Source organism: Herpailurus yagouaroundi, unplaced genomic scaffold (genome assembly GCF_014898765.1).
Source record: "Herpailurus yagouaroundi ecotype Mexico unplaced genomic scaffold, PumYag 160, whole genome shotgun sequence".
NCBI classification, from domain to species: domain Eukaryota; kingdom Metazoa; phylum Chordata; class Mammalia; order Carnivora; family Felidae; genus Herpailurus; species Herpailurus yagouaroundi.
The window spans coordinates 34,757,140-34,772,875 of NW_024412401.1; the positions used below are offsets into that span (position 1 = coordinate 34,757,140).

The 15,736-nt window shown below is 41.3% G+C and overlaps 1 protein-coding gene across 2 annotated transcripts in view; it reads right to left on the bottom strand.

Annotated features, from left to right (window-relative positions):
• SVEP1 (sushi, von Willebrand factor type A, EGF and pentraxin domain containing 1) overlaps window positions 1-578 on the bottom strand; it is a 199,121-nt gene extending 198,543 nt beyond the window's left edge. The window contains exon 1 of one of the 2 annotated variants that reach the window (XM_040481945.1): window positions 55-578. The gene's annotated coding sequence lies outside the window, so the exon portion shown is untranslated. The remainder of the gene's footprint in view (window positions 1-54) is intronic. The other variant, XM_040481944.1, reaches the window with a different exon arrangement.
• Window positions 579-15,736: the final 15,158 nt, after the last annotated feature.

A 15,736-nucleotide genomic window follows, 5' to 3' on the forward strand; every position in this document is an offset into this window, starting at 1 on the left:
CCCACCCGTAGTCCCCCGGCTGGGATCAGGGGGCGCCGAGGCTCCGGGGGCCGCCGCTCGGCCGCCCGGCTCGCCGAGGGGCGTGCGCGGCGCGGGCGCGGGGCGGCGGCCGGAGCCTCGGCGCCCCCTGATCCCAGCCGGGGGACTACGGGTGGGCTCCGGCGCCTCGGGGGCTCTCAGGGAACGGCGCGCGCTCTCTACCCCTCGCGCTCTCGCCCTTTTTCTTCCCCCTCTCCTCCTCCCTCTCTCCCCGAAGCCTATAAAATGTTTGAAGGAAAGGGGGCAGTCAAGAAAAATCTCCCGCGTCCCTCCTTCTCCCTCTCTTCCTCCTCTGTCTTTCCCGCTCCCCTCTCCTCTCTCCTTCCTCTATCTCTGCCTCTATCTCTCTCCTCCCCCTCTCATTCTCCTCCCGGGATCCAGCCAAAGTCTCGGAGATTCCATGACACCAGAACCCCGCGTCTGTCAGGCTGTCAACATTCCCGCAGCAAGCGCACCAGCGCCGAAGCCCTGATTGATCCCATATGTCTGGCAGGAGCTGCAGAGGAATTCACTGGAGATGGATCCAGATACCGAGAGTGCCACAGTAATTGGAAACACTTTGTAGAGGAAAACACACACGGACCGGCCAGAGAGTTGAAAGCATCCTTTGAAAACTGCTCACCTTTTGTGTGTCTCTTCCCCGCCCCCCCCCTCCGGTGCCCCCAAACCCTACCAAATACATGTGTGACTTTCCTGCTGGGGATTTCTGATCAGTTGGTGTGTGTGCGTGTACAGACTCTTGAGGTCCCCTCAGACCGTATCAGGGACTGCATCTACCCCCACGCACCTCAGGGAGATGATTTGTCCCGCTGCTTCATCCGTGCATTTATTTATTCATTCATCTGTTCATTCATTCAACAAGTACCTTTGAGCACCTATTATGGGGCCAGGACACCAGGAAGATAATGAGGAACAAAAAAATTGGTGTGGATCTTTGCCCCAGGGAACTTAAAGGGTAACAAGTGAGGTGACCATAGCCAGATATTCCACAAACAACATCTATAGTTACAGTCCTCCATGCTAAGTGCTGTGAAGGAGATCTTAAGTAGGCAGACTCGACCTTGAAGAGGTCAGAAAAACCTCTGAGAACATTTATGCTGAAATCTGGAGAATGAGTAGGGGTCCTTTTCCCCCAGTCCCCTTTCCTGTGCTTGTGGTCCGTTTCAACAGGCAGGACCCAAAGAGGTCTACTCCCTTGACTTTGAGGGTAGTCAGCACACAGCTACTGTGAAACATAGTTGCTACCTGGGTGTGGTTTTTCCAAAGCAAGATCCCCAAAGTAAAAGCACACTTTGCATTGGAGAGAGAGAGAGAGAGAGAGAGAGAGAGAGAGAGAGAGAGAGAGAGAGACCTTCATTAAGCTATCCCAGCTAGGAGTCGGAAGCCTTGTGGAGAAAGTCCTGGCAGTTACATAAACCACCTGAACCAAGTTACCACCAATTCTTGGCATCAGCTGCATCTATTTCATGCTAGAATTCAATGATCTTAAAGTTTCCTCGCTCTCTAATATCAGGTGATTTAATTCCATCTATATTTATTGAAATTCCTTCAATGAGAGATATCACAGGGCATTGGCTGAAATGTTAGGGTTCTGGAATCAGTTTGCCGGGGATGAAATCTTGGCTCTGCCATTCACTAATGTATCACCTTGACATCAGTTTGCTTATCTGTAAAATGGGGCAATAAAAACAGTCTGTTAGGGTGATTATAAGGACTTAACCATAAACACCTAGAGTTCTTAGGACAGTGCTTAGAATATAGTGTGTACTCTACAATTGCTGATTCTGTCATTGCCATCTTTCATCATGAAGGTTCTTCAAATTCTTATTTTTCTAACAATATTTATTGACCATCTATCATGCACCAGGATGTTAGATACTGAGGTTTTAAAGCTGAATAAGACCCAGTTCCATCCAGTCCTCCAGAAGTTCAGAGGATATCAGAAGAGAACGTAATTTGCAAACAGTTACAGAGCAGTAAGATGACTGCAGGGATGGAGAAGGGGTAGCAGGAAGGAGAAAGGTCTGAATCCTCCTGGGGGGGTGAGCAAGACCTCATGTGAGCTGAGACTTTAAAAAAAGAGAGAGTTTTTCCAAATTGTATCTCCTCTGTGTTATTTCAAACACATCATTAAGAGCTAACATTTCAGGACTTGTATGTGTCAGACTCCATGGCAACTACTATGTGTACTAGCCCATGTGTTCTTCACAAAAATCCAGGGAGGTAGACAATTGCTCTAGGATTATTTGGTTGCAAACAATAGGCACTCCCTTCTCCTCATTTAAACAAAAAGGGATTTCTCGGCTCACACAGGAAAGGGTAGGGGGCGGAGCTGGTCTCAAAAAGGCTTGGGAAGGAAATCACAAACTACTTAGATCTTCCATTTTTCTCTCCTTCTGCTTCTCTTTGCATGTTAGATTTAGTCTCTATCTTCAGATTTGTGATCTGAGAAGGAAAGACTCTTCTTCTCAAGTTTAACTTTAAAAAGTTATCAACACAACCACCACCGTCACCTTAAGGAAGGTCTCCACTAGAGCAGGCGTGGGTTATATGCCCATCCATTAACCCACTCTGTGATCAAGGGGATGGGCCGAGCAGAATCACTGTACTTATCTCAGATTTCCCATCTACCCACTTGATATTGACCTTTCTGTCACATGCAGCTGAACTGGATCCTGACAGATAAACCCAAACCTGTAGCCAAGGGCTGTCTTTCAAAACAGGCTTTGCTTTACATGAGTGCTGTGGCAGAAAAAAGGAGAACATAATGAATCGTTCACGGCCTCCCAAAGTTGTCCCCAAAGGTGATACACATCACTTCTCCATTTCATTGGCCAAAGAAAATTATATGGCCATCTGTAATTCCAAAAAGGAATAGGGAAGTATAATCCTACCGTATTCCAAGTAGAAAGCTAGAAATAGTGGATGAAAAGAACAAATAATTACCATATTGAGTCACGTGACAACGAGAAGACAGATGACTTCACAAAGCAAAGGAGGGGAGAAGGAGTGGGTAGGGGGAAGGGGGAAAAAAAAAAACCCCAGAAAGCAAAGGAGAGATAAAAGCCTGGAAAGCTTAGCCTACCCCAACATTTCGGAGGTTCCTACAGGAAAAAGTTATCAATCAGTTTCTGGAAGCTTTCTGATCTTTGGTTTGGGACAGTAAGTTTATCTGATGACTGCTATATTTACATACAACTATGGTGAATTATGTAACGGTACCCGATTTTAACAGGAGTTTTAATTGAGCAGCCATGGGCATTAGGTTAAAATCTTTTTTTCTCTGTTTTTCACCCCAGCCCATCTAGGAACCTTTGTCTTTCTGTGCATAAAAACACTGGATTATATTAAAATATGGTTATTAAAATGTTTTTTATTCTAAGGTTTTTTGGATTTTTTTAGATTCAAGTTAGTTACCTAAAATATTTAAAAAAAATTTTTTTAATATTTATTTATTTTTGAGAGAGACGAGACAGAATGCGAGTGGGGAAGCAGCAGAGAGAAAGGGAGACACAGAATCCAAAGCAGGCTCCAGGCTCTGAGCTGTCAGCACAGAGCCCGACGTGGGGCTCGAACTCACGAGCTGTGAGATCATGACCTGAACCGAAGTCGGATGCTCAACTGACTGAGCCACCCAGGTGCCCCTAACTAAAATATTTTTTAAAGCTAAATGTGTCATGTACTTCTTCATGATCACATTAAATAACATGTGTCAACTGTCCTGTAAATGCTTTCTTTTTTTTTTTTTTAAGTTTATTTATTTTGAGAGAGAGAGAGAGAGAGGGAGAGAGCAGGGCTGGGAAGAGAGCACAGAGAGGGGAGGCAGAATCCCAAGTAGGCTCCTCACTGTCAGCACAGAGCCCAATGTGGGGCTCAAACTCACAAACCATGAGATCATGAACTGAGCTGAGATCAAGAATCGGATGCCTAACCCACTGAGCCACCCAGGTGGCCCTGTAAATGCCTTATTTTCTAAACAGTGATGAAGGTAACAGTATTTTGAGGTATTTGGCGTGGGTCTAGGCACATTTGAAACTCCCTAGATGATCCTGACACATGCCCTAGGGGTGAGCATATAAAGTCAACACGGCGTCATGTTCTTATGATAGGCTGAACAGTCAGGACTATGTTCATCGTCCTCATGGTAAGAAAGTGGGGGCACAGGGAACATTATTCAGACTCCAGCTCCGATCTGGGCACTACTCCTCAAAGCTCTCTACGTATTCTACTCTCTAGTCTAAAGCAGTGGTCCTTAACGGGGGTTGACTTTGCGGAGAGCATTGGGCAAAATTTGTAACTATTTAGGGGGAGAGCAGTATTACTATTTGGCGGGGCGGAGAGCAGTGTTACTAGTATCTGGTGGACAGGCCAGACATGCAACTGAACATCCTAGGATGCACCAGACAGCCCCCACAACAAAGAATCATCCAGACCAACATGTCCATAGCACCAAGGTTCAGAAATCCTGACTTAAACAGGGTTTAAACAATAAGTAACGGACACAGAAAATGATAAACTTTCACTATACCCAAAAACTAAGATTGAGAAGCAACCAAAAGCTACTCAAATGACTCAGCTGAGAAAAAAACTACCCTGGCTTCATCTCATGATATAAAGATTTCTGTGAAAGAAAAGTGTGTTGGTGCAGTCGGGGAGGAGGGATGCATTATATTTCTCTCACCCTGACTCAGAGTCCTGTGGTTTGATCAACCAGAGACTGAACTTCCATCCCTGTCTGTCCACTGACCCGTGACAGAGGACACTCACCTCCATCCCACCCTTCGGTGGCAACCATCTTTCTACATTAAAGCAAGTGCTGAAAAAGACAGGACGCATGTGTGTTTGGGGAAACATGGAGAGGGGACTAAGAAAGGGAGCAGAGTTAGGCTGGCAAAGATCCTTCTGAGACATCAAGAATCGAGTCCAGTAAATGGAAGGGGAGCGGGAAAATGTTCAGATTCCACGTGCGCTGGGAAAAGTGTCTGGTTTTGTTTTAAAATGTGCAACACAACGTTAGCTAATCACAGCGACAGACAGTAAGGACAGGAGGAAGATGCCCCCTTGTGACTCTTTTCTATAAGAATATCTTTTTGTTGTGAGTTTAACAAAGACAGTCTCCCACACACAGAGGTTGGAAAAATATACCACCTTGTATATTTCTTTAAGTAGAATTACCCGAAGACAGAGCTCAGTGTGTGAAATACAAAAGTATCAGCAAAGATAATTAATTTCCTAATAAATGTTGTAAATCTGGTTACAACACTAGATGCAGATAAAAAAAAATTTTTAAGCATCCTGTTTATGTGTTTTATCTCATTTAATCCTCCATAAATCCTGAAATAAATATCATGGTTACTCCATTTTTATAGGTGAAGTGATAGAACTGTAAAGATGCCCATAAAGCCTGAAGATATAAGTGGTTTATTGCTATCACCTTCCAACGCATGGCATGTTCAACGTGCTGTGCTTTGTTAGCAATGCAAGCTTGCAGTGAACGTGGTGCATTACTATATCATTCGTGTCAATCGCTGCATTTGTATCTATGATGTACTGCCCTCAGATAATTTGGTCTCTGATTCCCACAGGCTAAACCTGAGCCTTTAACCAACCCCAGAAGAAGGAATCAAAAAAGTTCTGATCTGGCAGTCTACACCCACATCAGCCAATCCAGTTTTGGAAATTATCCAATGAGTCCCTTCCCCTTCTGCCTTAATGGGGTGCTGTGCCAGCCTGTTGGAACCCAGCCCCAAGCCTGTCATATGCGGTCACTAATTGGTCCTTTTGCATGATGAAATTCATCTCTTCAGACATGTCGCTTCAAAGAAAATGGTCCCAAGACACAGGTCATGTCACACCATCGCTCTGCCTTGTGTTTGGGTGGCTGAAGTCCAGTGGAAGTTGTCTGGATTGTCTCCTGGCCCATCTCCTTATTTGTGTGCCTCCTTTTCCAAATGAAAAGTAGCTTGGTCTCAAAACAGTCTTTAGAAGAGCAGGTGTTCTTATCCAGGAGACCTGAGTTCCATGAGCATATTTGCAAACAATAGTTGGGGTTATCCTTGGCTAAACTTTGCAGGACTTGCATCTTGAACTTGCAAAGGCACATGTGTTGAGAATCTTACATGGGATACTGCTACACCCCAAGGTCAAGGCTTGAACCCAACTCTATTGGTGATTTCTACCATAATTCTGGAGGTTGCTCTGCTAGTAACAAATAATAATGATGGTAAAAGTTTTAAAAAGGCATATTTTTCTTTATCTCTTTTCCTTCTCCTACCAGTGTGTGAAATACGAAAGAATCAGTAAAGATAATTAATTTCCTATTGACAAAGTATATCACCATCACTCTCATTTAGAGGCACCTATAATATGGTTACTTTATAAATTTTATTTTTAAGATTATCATACAGTCGGGGCGCCTGGGTGGCTCAGTTGGTTGAGCTGCTGACTTCGGCTCAGGTCATGATCTTGCACCCCGTGGGTTCGAGCCCCACGTCAGGCTCTGTGCTGACAGGTCAGAGCCTGGAGCCTGCTTCAGATTCTGCGTCTCCTTCACTCTCTGCCCCTCTGCCTCTCATGCTCTCTGTCTCTCTCAAAAGTAAATAAACATTAAAAAAAATTTTTTTAAAGATTATCATACAGTAAAATTGACTTCATGTGTATACAGTTCCATGAATTTAGACACCTATATGGATTCATGTAACTACAACCACAATCAGTATACAGAACAGATCCATTCACTCCAAAAAACTCCTCGGTAATTATGCCCTCTCCTCACCCCTAGTCCCCAGGCAACCTACTGATTTGTTCTGTATCCCTATAGTTTTACCTTTTTCAGAATCATATAAATGAATCATACAGTATGTATTTTTTGGAGACTTTTTTTTTTTGCTTAGCATAATAACGTTGAGAGTCTTCTGAGTTTGTATACAGGTTTTTGTGTAAACTTAAGGTTTCATTTATTTAGGACAAATGTCCAAGAATGGGATTACTAGATTATATGGGAAAAGTATACTTAATCTTATAAGAAACTGCCAAAATGTTTTCAGGGTGGTGCAGGTACCATTTCTCATTCACAATAGAAACAGAAATGTGTGAGAGTTCTAGTGGCTGTGTATTCTATCCAACATTTGATTGTGTGTGTGTGTGTGTGTGTGTGTGTGTGTGTGTGTGCGCGTGTGTGTGATTGTCACCATTCAAATAAGTATGTAGTGGTATCTCATCATGGTTTTAATTTGCATTTACAAATGGTTAGTGAACATCTTATTCTTTCTTCATTCCTCAAGTTTCAAATTTCCTTCTGTCTGAAGAACTTCCTTTTTAATTTTTGTAGAGCAGATCTGCTGGCACAAATCCTCTTAGTTATCTTTCATCTGAAAATGTGTTTTTTTCACCCTAATTCCTGAAGGATATTTTGCTGGATATGTATATAATACATATGTAAAAGTATACAGATTATATAAAAACCTATATCTATATCGATATCTGGATCAATAGATATAGATACACTTACATATGTAATTACATAGTTGTGTATAATTCTAGATTGCTAGTACTCCCCATTTCTCTGTTATCTTCAGTCTACTGTTGGGCCCATTTAAATTTTAAATTTCAGTTATTATGTATTTCAAGTCTCAAATTTTCCTTTGATTCTTCTTCATATCTTCTATTTGCTAGGATTATCTGTTTTTCCATTTGTTTCAAGAGTACTTGTTCCAAGAGTGTTTATAACCTCAACATAGAGTGTTGAGGTATCTCTATGATACCTTCTCTGAAGTCTTTGTGAAATGGAAGTATATAATTCTAATATGTCATCTTTTCCCATGCAATCTGTGGCTTCTTTTTTTTATATGGTGGGAAATTTTTAATTGTATCCTGGACATTTTAGATATGTTATGAGACTCTGGATCTTGTTTAAATCCCATAGAAAGGGCTGATATTTTTGTTTTAGTTGTCAGTTAACCTGACAAGGTTCAGGTCACAAGATCCAACTAGCCTTTTGTGGGTGTTCGTTCCCATGTTAGTTCAGATTCCAAAGTTTCTGCAATGCTATTAGGACTTTTTCCTATGGGTGAGCTCCCCAGTGGTCAATCGGGAACCTGGGTGGCTGGCGTCCAGTTACAAATCAAAATCAAATCCATGCACGAGCAGCCAAGAAGATCCAAAGCCCTTTGTTTCCCATGACCTCCCCATTACATTCCTATTTTCTAGGGCTCCTCTTTTCAGTCCTCTCTCCAAAAAGCTGATAACTTCGTTACCCTGCTCTCCTGCACACTTTTGTGACTGTGTTTTTGCATTTGGGCCAAACAGCAGGAAGACAGAAAGGCTTTGCCCCATCCTCCCGGATTTACAGCTCTGCTGATAAGAGAGGAAGGCTCTTCCTCCAAGATTTGGCTTCTGCAGATTCCTGTTGCATTACAGTCTCTGCCATCACTGCAGTGCTCAAGAGATTGCCTGAAGTTTGGGAAGTATGAAAGCAGAGAGGAGAAAAACAAACACTCTCTTTCTCCCTTTTTAAGCCTGAACTGGAATGCCTTTTCCGGAGCTCACTCGGTATCAATGCCTACTTTTGGGTTTCAGACTGTTGCATTCAACCTTGAGGGATCCTGGAGGGGAAGAAAATGATAAACTCATTGCTGGTTCAGTGGCATTCTGAATTCGTCTTCTTCCCAAGTCCCCTGCTACTATTAACTTTTCTGAGTTCTCAAATAGTGGCTCCATGCCTCCCATACAGACTTTATAGTTGTATTCAGTGGGAGAGACAGGGTGGAGTAAACTTACTCCAACTCATGCAGAATTAGAACATTACTTTATATTTTGAAAAACAACTTAATTTTCCTCCGTTACTCTTCCAAAGTTATTTGTTCATTTCAAGTTTTACAGCTTTTCTTAAGACAGTTATAGTAATTAGCATTTTCTTAGGAAATTGTCCTGATTTAAATGCAAATTTAAAAATTTATTAACAGAGATTTAAGTAGCCTATGTTTCCAATTATCATATTCTCTTCTGTATGTAAGGTGTCAGGTAGTTTCTTTCTAATGTTATACCTGGGTCAATTTACTTTTTTTCTCTTGATTACTTGTGTGAACACCTAATCTATTTTGCTGTGCTTTATGGAGACCCAAAACTTGTGGGCTTTTTGTTTTCTGATATTTTAATTTATGCTTTTATCCTGAACCATTTCTTTTGTCATTCTTTGACTTGAATCCTTTGTTCATTTATTTTCATTTATTCGACTTTTTAAATAGAGCTCTTATAGATGTCATTTTCCACTCAATCTCATGTGTAGTGCATGATTATTTTCTAAACACCCTATAATTGGACTTTTATTTCCTTTTTGGCCAAGAAATTATTGAAATGGGTGATCTTATTTTTTTTTTAAGTTTATTTATTTATTTTGAGAGAGAGAGAAAGAAAGAGAGAGAGTGCAAGCAAAAGAGAGACAAGGAGAGAATCAGAAGCAGGCTCTGGGCTGTCAGCACAGAGCCTGTCATGGGGCAAACTCCTGAACAGTGAGATCACGACCTAAGCCGAAATCAAGAGTCGGATGCTGAACCAACTGAGCCACCCAAGCACCCCATATTTTATTTTATTCTTACGTGACCATTTTAACTCCAAGTGTTTGTATGTTTTGTTAAACTATTTTAAAATTAATTCCCAAGTTTATTTCACGGAGGCCAGAGAATAGGACTGTCCTCAACTGAACATTTCTGTGACCTAATATATGTCATACCATTAGGTTTTGAGAAAAACGAGCGTTTTTAGTTGTAAGATATAAATTCTTCTCTAATAAATCAATTTCACCATACACATTATCTAAATGCTCTGTATCTTTATTCACTTTAATCTAGCTCATCTGTTCAAGACTGAAAGTGTGTTAAATTCTAGTACAGCCATTTTTTGATAATTTATACTTGTATTTTAGGGTCTGCCTTATAGTTTTATGGTATATTAAGGCATATGCATAAATGTTCATTATGGCTATATATTCTCTATGAATAAAGATATGCTCATTAGCAAATTAACCTGAAACTTTAACAACATAAAAGCAGCCTTCATTCATTTAGCATATTCACTTTGAATTTTACTATGTCTGGATGGCACCTCAGCTTTTTTAAAATTATTACTATTATTATCATCAATATCACTATTTTCAATTTGCTTGATATTTTCTTTTTTTAATACTTACTTATTTTTTGGAAAGACTGCAAGTGGGGGAGGGGTAGAGAGAGGGGGACAGAGGATCTGAAGCAGGCTCTGCACTGACAGGCTGACAGCAGTGAGCTTGATGGGGGGGCTCGAACTCACTAACTGCGGTATCATGACCTGAGCCCAAAGTCAGATGCTCAACCAACTGAGCCACCCAGGTGCCCCACAATTTTCTCGATATTTTCTTATTCAATCTTTTTACCCCCTCTTTTAGTCTGTCTCTCTTTGATATGCCTTACGAGGATAGTTGGTTTCTGATGGATTTAGAGAGAGAAATATAAATTAAATCATAAATAAGACCAAAGAATACACAGATGAACATTTAGAAGATTTTAGGGTAGGAAGGAATGTTTTAAACATGCAAACAAAAGACAAAACCACGAAGAGAAACATAAATTTGTTTGACCACATAGCAACGAACACCCTTACTCATCATAAAATATCATAATCATAAAATATCATAAATTAGATGGATAAAGATTGGATCACGGCAGAAAAAAATCTCATTATCCTTCCATATAAAGCACTCTTGTGAGTCTACATTAGCAAGACAATTGAAAATATGGATAAAGGATAATGGAAAAGCAATTCACAAAAGAATAAATTCAGATGGTCACCAAGCATACGAAAAACCATTCAACCACATTTATAATTGTGGAAATAGGCATTATAATGAAAACAAAAAACTTTTTTTTTTTTGGATTTCATGTTGGCAAAAATTACTGAATATATACTCAGCCCCAGACTGGCTAAGGCTGAGTAGCAGACACAAATCACATGTGCTTCTATTCTTCCATCCTTCACTGAAGTTAAACATCACTAATTTATCTTAGCATCCTTAACTGCTAAAGATAAACTACATGTGGTCTTACAGCCAGTCCTTCTCATAAAGGAAGACCAGGTCACCACTACTCACTCATTGATGCTAGTACTCCAGATGGAATCAATCTGCCATCCCTAAAGTTTGATGAAAGTGCCTGTTACACATGGTTAGCCTTGGCAGCCTGATTCAATAATATGATTTTTTAAATGTTTATTTATTTTTGAGAGAGACACACACACACAGTGTGAGCAGGGAAGGAACAGAGAGACAGGGAGACACAGAATCTGAAGCAGGCTCTAGGCTCTGAGCTGTCAGCACAGAGCCTGACGTGGGGCTCAAACCCACAAGCTGTGAGATCATGACCTGAGCCGAGGTCGAACGCCCAACCAACCGAGCCACCCAGGCACCCCAATATGATTTTCTTTTTAAGTTATAATGACCATATCCTTTAACCAGGCATCCTCTCTAAGTACATAATCAAAGATGAACACGCATTTACGTACAAGGCTGAACTTCGGAGTACTAATTACAAAAGTGAAATGCTGGGAATATTGGCAGTTACCTTAAAGTAAAATAATAAGAGAATGGTTAAAGCACATTCAATGCATACGGAGAACATTTACAATTAGTATGCTTATGTTTTCAAAAAAGTGTAATGCTATAAAAATGCTCAATACGTCTTGCTAAATTGGGAGGGGGGAGGCAAGAAACCCACTTGTGTAATGTGAATCCAAAAAAAATACACATAGGAAAAAAACTATGCAAGGAAACACATAAATATGTAATAACGTTCATCTTAGGATAGAGCGATTGCTATGGTTATTTTATTCGCTGTATTTTAAGCCACAGACTATACCTTCGTGTCCATATCCAGACAGTGTTGAGGAGGTCATACAGAGGCTGTAACTGCCAGTTGGCCCTTGAGCTGGATCCAGGCAACTGAAGGTTCCCCACCACCTGCCCTGTCCTTGGAATATACCTTCTACCTACCATTCCCACCGTGGGAAGCATTTTCAAGGAAGTAGCCTTGAGAGAGCAAAGTGTTGCTGAGGCCCTCTGGATGGTATAGGTGACTAAACCCAGGTCAGGCCTCTATATAAACTTTTAAGACTCTGGCAGGTGGGTGCAGAGGTCTACTGATCTTTCAGCCTGCAAGTCTCATACCTAAGTTTGCTCACTCATTGAACCTGCCATCTGTCAATCTGGAGTGGTCTGCCTCTTTCTTAGATCTCTTTGTGCCCTCCATGCCTAGGGGCAAGTTTCAGATTACTCCTGGGAAACTTCCAAGTTTGAGAACCAACAACATAGATATTATGAAATATGTATCAGCGGTATGCTATGGTTAAGTAATTTAATATTGTAAACCTCCCAAAAGGTCTACATCTTTTTTTAATGCTCATTTGTTTACTTTGAGAGAGAGAGAGAGAGAGAGAGAGAGAGAGAGAGAGAGAGAATGTGTGTGAGCGGGGGAGGAGCAGAGAGAGAGGGAGAGAGAGAATCCCAAACAGACTCTGTGTTACTAGCACAGAGCCTGACACAGGGCTCGATCCCAGAAACCATGAGTTCATGACCTGAGCCGTGATCAAGAGTTGGATGCTTAACCACCCAGGCACCCCTCAAAATGTCCATGTCTAATACAAAAGTGTTTTTCAAATTCTGGAAACGTTAATGGTTTACAATGATCTATTGTGTATAAACCACTCTAAAACTTAATGTCTTAAAATTATTACTATTATTATCTTTTATGATTGTGTTGGTTAATTGGGATCAGTTGACTGAGTCTCACTTGGTTCTCATGTGATTCCAATTAGACAGAGGCTCTGGCTGGAGTTACCTAGAGGGTCAACAGGACGTCCAAGATGGCTTCTTCACTCACATGTATGAAACTCAGTGCATCTCTCTATAGTTCTTGCTCTAAAAGAATAGCCCAGACTTTTTACATGGTGGCTCACAGCTTCAGTAGACAGGAAGCAGAACTGCTGGATCTGTTAAGAGTGATGACTGGAGATGGCATGGCATTACTTCTGTCATATTCTAATGGTCAAGCAGATAGAAAACCTATCTAGATTCAAAGGGTGGAAAAATACACTCTACCTCTTGATTGGGAAGTAGTGAGATCACATCACAGAAGATCACGGGAATGAAAATTATTATTGTGGACCTCTTTGGAAATTATACTCTGTCCCTCAGTATTAGAAGCAAATATGTCACTTATTTTTTTAGTTTATTTTTGAGAGAGAGAGAGAGAGAGAGTGCACAGGGGAGGGGCAGAGAGAGACAGGGAGAGAGAGAATCCCAAGCAGGCTCCACACTGTCAGCGCAGAGCCCAATGTGGGGCTGGAACTCCCACAAACTGTGGGATTGTGACCCGAGCCAAAATCAAGAGTTAGATGCTTAATGGACTCAGCCACCCAGGTGCCCTGCAAATCTGTGACTTTTAAAGATATCTTAACTATTCTTCATCTTGCCAGCCTCATACCTAAGGATTCTAATCCTTCAAAGAGCGTTAATGTACTCAATGTGTCTTAAGCTGATGTAAAGTCTAAAAAACAGGAACTTCTCTTATTTTACTACTTGATAAAGGACCAATTTACAGTAGCTTAATTTATCCCTTATGGAATGTGATTTGATCTCAGACTTACAATGTTTGCAAACTTGAACAGTTTAAAATGAAATAACATACTCCACTAACTTCTGTTCATCCTGTTAATCTGTGCCTTGTTTTCCTCTAGCCAGATGTTTCTTATACTTCATTTGCCTAACAATATTCAGACTAGGAAACGATTCTAGCATTAAAATGATGCACCAAACATACCCACATTTATTTTCCCTATCCTTGGCTCTTTCTAGATCTGTCTTGCATTTTTCAACATCCTTAATTTCTATTGAACCCAGATGGAATCTATGTTTGCCAGGAAAAAAAGAAAACCAAACATGCGACAGTATTTTATATTCTTCCATGCTACATGGGTGAGGTCTGAAGATATAATATGCTCTTTAAGATCATGCACACCAGGCATTTGGTTGAGGAAAGTGTGGTAGGCAACTTCTGAAATGGCCCCTGAAGACCCCTCCCTCCTGATATTCATGCCCTTTATAATTCTTTCTCCTTGAATGTGGGTTGCACTTCATGACTTACTTCCAACAAATAAAATATGGCTAAAGTGTTGGGATGTCACTTTCACGATTAGGTTACAAAAGACTCTGCTTTCCATTTTGCTCACGCTCTTTCACTCTCTCCCTCACTTGCTCTGAGGAGAAGTCACGGGATGCCCTATGGAGAGGTCCGTGTGGCAAGGAACTCAGGTCTCTGGCCAACAGCCAGCAAGAACCAGCAGCCTGTCAATAGCCATGTAGCGACCTTCAGAGTGGAACTTTTGAAGCCTGTCCATGGCCGTATGTTCCGAAGCAGAGCCTCCCACCGCCCAGCCCGGAGATGACTGCGGCCCTAGGCAGCATCGTAACCGCAACCTCGTGAGAGGCTATGCACCAGAAAACCCAGCTCAGCAACACTTAACTTCCTAAACTACAGAAAACGTCAGATACTAAATGTTTCTTGTGTAAAGCCCTAAATCTTAGGGCAATTTGCCACGGCAGCAGCAATTTGGGTACTAGGATCCATAAAGAAAGCTCATGTCTTTGACTATAGAACAAAGAAGAGGGCCTCTGTGGTCCAAAGAGTACGGAGGCAATCAGCATTATTATTATTTTCTCTTTTCTCTTGCTTCTTCATCCTGAGGGCAGTCCTGGGAGCAGTCTGCACACAGAGTGGGGGGGATCCAACTCTGAAAGAAACTCTGGCTGTCTAGTCAGAGGACCTGGAAAAGGAACCACAAGGGGCAGAAAGTGTAGGGAAGATGCCAGGGAGTAGACCACTGGAGGAAGTTGTTCTCATTCATGAATCACAAGTGAGTGGAACAGACACGGAGAAGCATGGCTTTGAGAACCGAACAACAATATAAACCACTAGCAGCCCTGACTAATCCCTCTAAAGGGCATGGACGAAGCAGACCCAAGCAACACAGAAAAGTCTTTGAAAACGAAACTTATATTCGGGTCACCACCCACAGAAAGAGAGGACTTGTAGTCTAAACCTAACTGGATTGATGGCCTGCTAAAACAAAACAAAGCAAAATAAAAATAACGGACATCTCCAGAGGACTTTAAAAGGACCCAGAATGTCACAGTGTAATGTCCAAAATATCCAGGATACAGCCCCAAATTACTTAAGAGAAAAAGAAAATTCTGACCACTCTTCAAAGGAGAAGACAGGCAACAAATACAAACCCAAAGATCACCTAGATATTTGTTATCAGACGAAGATGTTCAAGCACCCATTATACCCATGCTCCCTAAAGAAAAGGTGAATTTTCTTCCTGTTTTTTTTTTCTTTTCTTTTTTTCTTTTCCTTGACTTTTACTGTTGCATGCAGAGATAACACTTCACCTACCTAGAGGTATTTCTTCCATAGAGCCTTTTTGTTCAAATTGTTTTTTCCCCTTTTTCTTTTTTCTTTTTTTTTTCTTAACTTTTACTGTTGCGTGCAGAGATAACACTTCACCTACCTAGAGGTATTTCTTCCATAGAGCCTTTGTGTTCAAATTGGTTTTTTCCCCTTCTTAGCTTTTACTGTTGCAGCAGAGATAACACTTTACCTACATAGAGGCA